We start from the raw sequence: 5,745 nt of genomic DNA on the forward strand, positions 1-5,745 counted from the left end.
TTTGTCATGAATTAGTTGGATTCTACCGTATTCTGTTGTTATGCCTCATCTATGTGTAAGTGACACAGCTGAGCCACTGCAATCAACAGATCCCTGCTACTTGTGTTCGCCTCCACAATCAGCTTGCCTCTTCAGCACAAATACCAACGTTCCTGCATGTCCATTGGTTTCCAAGAACCCAGCCGGCCCTGGACCCAGCCTTTTCCACCATTCTCATCATACATCTGAATGCAGAGTAAAACCTGTTTCTGTGGTGCTGTGATGGTCAGGTTCAGCTTCTTTTTGCGCCCATCAGTAACATCTCTGCTGTTCGCATCACCAGTCACATACCGTAGTCTCAGTGGGTCTGGCGTTAGATAATCATGTAAACTGGTCATGTGTAACATTCCGACCGGAGAGCCAAAACACAAGGCGACATTTAGATGTTAATTCCCTTCCCTGGGAGCCAGTTTCCCACATGTTTTAGTTGTTTTCCTCCTTCAACACATCTGATGATTGACAGGCTTCTGCAGAGCCTGATGAGCTGCTGAACAGGTGATTCAACAGTGTTGAAGTAGGGCAGCAACTAAAACATGCTGAATACTGGCCCTCGGCGAAGGGAGTTGACCATCGCTGGTTTACAGGAATAACGAGGCAGCTGTGATTTATCCAGATAAAGTATTCTCATTGTTTACAAATGAGGGAAACATGTAGAGATGAATAGATGGAAGGATGCTGCATTGGCAGTGATGTGGGTGGTGCCTGTACCGTTCAGTTGTGGTGAAGCTCTTGATTTACCGGTCGTTCTACATTCCTACTCTCACTTTTGGTTTTGGGAAGTGATCAACTGGGAAGAGGCCTAAAGGACACGGAGAGACGATGTTTCTCTGTCAGCCAGGGAACGCCTTAGGATTCTTCAGAGGAGCTGAACTTCTGGGGAGAGGGCAGTCTAGACCGCTCTGCTTAGGCTGCCAACCCCGGAAAAGCAAGAGATGATGGGCAAACGAATGTGTCTCCCTTCACTGCGACCATCTACAGAAAGTTAAACAAGAATCAAACTGAAAGAATGTCTCAGCAGAAACCATCTCTGAAATGTTTCGGATGACCATCGGGGCAAAAACCCTTGACTGGTCCATGACATCAGTAATGATATAAACTCTCAACTCTGGGGACTCGCTGCATCGGATCAGCTGCCCAGGGTCTCACTTTTCTTTTTTACCTGTCCTGGCAGTTGAAGCAGACAGGTGTTGGATGCCAGAACACGCCAGAGCCGTTTTACTCCACAGCGAGAATGATGTTGGATAGTCCTCGTGTTGCACCACAGCCGTTATGTCTGAGGCATGATAGACCACATTCACTTACGCATCGGGTGGACAGGCAGGGAGGACAGAGCGACGGGGACAACAACAGTAAACAACAAATAAACAACAAACCACCGATACACAGACATGTTTTTATACTGGAAATGTGGGTGGAGTTACCCCCAAATTCCACTACCTCCGCTCCGCCACGAACGCCGGAGCAAAATCGGTCCCGTTGTAGTCAATCAGAGCAATTCCTCTACTGTGGCCGTGCTCCGGCAGTGCGGCGCCGTGCGCCGCCCTCTGTTCCGGCGTCCGGCAAAAATAGAATCGATCCTATTTTCGCCGGACGCCGGAGCACCTCCGCAGTAAATGGACAGAAATCACAACCGCCCAACAGGAAAAGGAGCAAGCACAACTTCCGTTTTTCACAATAAATCGATAAACAAAAGGCGTTTTTTGTTTCATATGCACAGGTTAAACAACTTTTAACAACTATCAATGGCGGCTGAAGCAGGGGCGGATTTAGGACTGAAGAAGATCCGGGGCTTAACACACACGCGCACACACACGCGCGCGCACGCGCACTCGCGCACGCGCACACACGCATGCGCGCACACACGTGACACGCACTAGTCAACATCATATATATATATATATATATATATATATATCTTGTACCACATAATGTTTAATCTGAAGCTACATATTAAGCATATTCAGGGCAGAGTATTGTTCCTGTTAGTGTTTAGTGTGAGATGATAGTAAATATTCCCTTTCTTTCTCCAACAACTTTACCTGATAGTAAGCTAACTTTAGGCAAACCAGCAGCACAACAAATATTTTCAAATAAGACTCACAAACCTGAGTCAACACCAGGTTTTCCGGGAAGATGGCGGTCTGTTAGGACGTGCTGCCCATGATACTACAGCCCATGAAAAATTACTGATTTAAACTGAAAAGCTCCGTGAAAACTCATGACTCCTGTTTATATGTAACCCACAAAATGATGAAGCCAAAGAAAATTCAGCCTGCAAAGACTCTTTTTCCAGCAACGGAGGAGGAGGAACACAGCTACGCTTCACCCATGGATGTTGCTAGCATAGGGAAGCGAGGCAGAGAAACGCCGGAAAAAACCCTGAATGAAAAGAAGACTAAAGGTACGACCGAAGAGAGTAAAAATGAGATGCCGTTAGATGCTATTTTAAAAGCCATTGACTCACTTGGTAGACGGTTAGATGACCGCATGGAAGACATGCACTCACAAATGCAGCAGCACAGCACCATGCTAACAGCTATCGCTAAGACAGTGCAACTCAACTCAGAAGATCTAAAAGAATGCAAAGATAAAGTCAAAGATCTGGAGAAACACGTGGAAACACTCAAAAAAGAAAATGAAGACATAAAGAGTCGTCTTCTGGAAGCAGAAAGGTACAGAAGAAGGTGGTCTCTTCTACTGATTGGGAGGAAAGAAAAATCAAATGAAAACGTAAGACAGGATATTGTCAAAATTCTGGGGAGAATTATGCCAGAAATGCTGCAGAAGATGGATGATGTAGTAGACGTGGTGCATAGGATGGGAAAACCCATGGAAGGAAAACATCGGCATATCATCATCCTCTTTGCAAAAAGACACATCCGAGACGACATCTGGAGGAGAACCAAAGCATCATCAGTCTGCAAAGAGGAAGGAATCCGCTTCGCTGAGCATCTGACCCAGGAGGACTGGCAGTCCAGGCAGGCGCTGTGGCCCAAGATTGACCAGGCTAGAAAGGAGGGGAAGATGGCGGGCTTCAGAGGTCCACACAGCTTCATCAACGGAAAACGGATAACAGGATAATGAACTACAAAGGTGAAAATGACATTTTGTTCGGAGCACTCAGAATAAGGGCTTTCAAAAGTTTAAGCTCCTACCTCTTAGCAATTTTTGGGTGGTTTTAAACCCATTTATTTTTCGGTTGTGTTGTGTGTTTTATGGTTCAACTTAAGACAAATATTTCTTTTTCTTCTTTAAATGTAAGGGGACTCAAAGACTCAATTAAACGCAAGGCTATCTTTTTATTCTGCAAGGGGCAAAAATCTAACTTCTTTTTTCTTCAAGAAACTCATTCGGACAAAACTGATGAAAAGTTCTGGTCTCAACAGTGGGGAGACAAAATCCTCTTCAGTCACGGGTCCAATCGCTCAGCTGGGACAGCAATATGTTTCAACAAGCTTGAAGGGGATGTGTTAATAGTCAAAGCTGACTCTGATGGACACTGGATTGCATGCATAACGAAAGTAGACGGGGTACTTGTGATGTTAATTAATATTTATGGATACAATAATGAACAGAAGAACAAATGTCTTCTCTTTCAAATCTCCAACATTATTGAAGAATTTAAAAATAAATATGCCACAGACCATATCATAATGGGAGGGGATTTTAATCTAACTCAGGATGAATGGTTAGATAGATGGCCAAGCAAATACTCTTATCATCATCCAAATCAAATAATGAGTGACTTTATGAACCAGAATAATCTAGTGGATATTTGGAGGGAGCAAAATAAATATGCTAGATCTTTCACTTGGAGAAAACCTAATGGTCAGGCATCCTCAAGAATTGACTATTGGCTAATATCTAATGCTATAGCAGACTATAAGTGTTCTTCAACAATATCAAGTAGTCCTTTAACAGATCACTGTGTAGTTAATTTAAACATAACATGTTTACAAGAAGAAAAAAAAATATCAGAGATTACTGGAAATTGAATCATAGTCTACTAGAAAATAGGGAATATTGTGACGGCATAAAGAAAATTATAAGAGACACTAAAAAAGATAATGATCTTCAAACAGCTGTACAAAAATGGGAATTTCTTAAATTTTCTATAAGGAAACACTCTATTTTCTTTAGCAAAAAACTAAAAAGACAAAAAAATGAGAAGGAGTCGAATCTCATTCAAATCATTCTTGATATATATGGTAAAACTGATTGGTGTGAAGAAGACAGAATAAACTTAGCCAAATCACAAAACGAATTGGATGAAATTTATTTACAGAAAGCTCAAGGAGCTTATATTCGGTCAAGAGCCAGATGGATGGAGGAGGGGGAAAGAAGTACAGCGTACTTCTGCAGGTTAGAATAACAAAGACAAGGTAAAAATTCTATCTCATCCCTCATAATTGAGGACAAAGAATGTACAGACTCCAAAAAAATTGCTAAAGAAGTATTTCAATTTTACAGCAAAATCTATGAAGCCTCATTTGATGAAGGAAATGCGGAAACCTTTTTTAACTTAATTCAACATAATATCCCCAAAATTGAAAACAGTTTTAAAAATGATTGTGAGGTAGACTTGAAATTAGTAGAGCTGGATGAGGCAATAAAAAAGATGCGCTTAAATCGTTCACCTGGTCCTGATGGTCTGACGTCAAACTTCTATAAACATTTTTGGGATGAAATAAAATGTTTACTTTATAATGCTATAAAGGAATGTATTAATTCAAATGAACTAATGGTAACAATGAAACAAGGAATAATTAAATTAATACCCAAACCTGGTAAAGACAAACGATTCCTAAATAATCTAAGACCAATAACTTTATTAAACACAGATTATAAAATCCTGACAACTGCATTGGCTACTAGACTGAAAAAGGGTTTATTAAAAGTTATTAGTCCAACTCAATCAGGTTTTTTAAAAGGAAGTTCAATACACAATAATATTCGTATGGTTCTTGATATTATGGATTATAAAGCGTTGTTCCCAGATGACGGATTGATCTTATTCTTGGATTTTTCTAAAGCATTTGACTCTGTGGAACACAGGTTTATACTTAAAACCCTACAACTCTTTGGCTTTGGTGAAAAATTCCTAAATGTAATCGCTATGTTACATAAAGATATTAATAGTTCCGTTTCACTCTCTAATGGAACCTGCCCTAGATTTCAAATTTCAAGAGGAATCAGACAAGGATGCAGTCTTTCCCCCCTCTTATTCATTTTAGTCACTGAGCTGCTCACTATTCATCTAAAGTCATCTAAAGTCCAAGGTCTAAATATAAATGATAATTCTATCCTAGTTAGTCAATTAGCGGATGATACAACCCTGTTCTTAAAAGACAGAAGCCAAATCCCAACAGCGTTAAAAACAATTAAATTATTTTCAGAGGCATCAGGACTAAATCTCAATATTGATAAATGTGAATTAATAAAAATACATGAAGGCCCGGAGACCTCCTTGTTTAACATCCCTGTTAAAAAAGAAGTCTGCTATCTAGGAATTTATATTACAAATGTTCCAAGTGATAGAAACCAGAAGAACTTTCTGAACACAGTAGAAAAAAACAAAAAAATTTTAAATAGTTGGCTTCAAAGAGATCTGACAGTATTTGGAAGAACTCTTCTAACAAAGATGGAATCCATTTCTAGACTGATATACCCTGCTCAATCATTGGCCATATCTCCTAAAATTATTAA

The sequence above is a fragment of the Nothobranchius furzeri genome, chromosome 12 (genome assembly GCF_043380555.1).
Source record: "Nothobranchius furzeri strain GRZ-AD chromosome 12, NfurGRZ-RIMD1, whole genome shotgun sequence".
Classification (NCBI taxonomy): domain Eukaryota; kingdom Metazoa; phylum Chordata; class Actinopteri; order Cyprinodontiformes; family Nothobranchiidae; genus Nothobranchius; species Nothobranchius furzeri.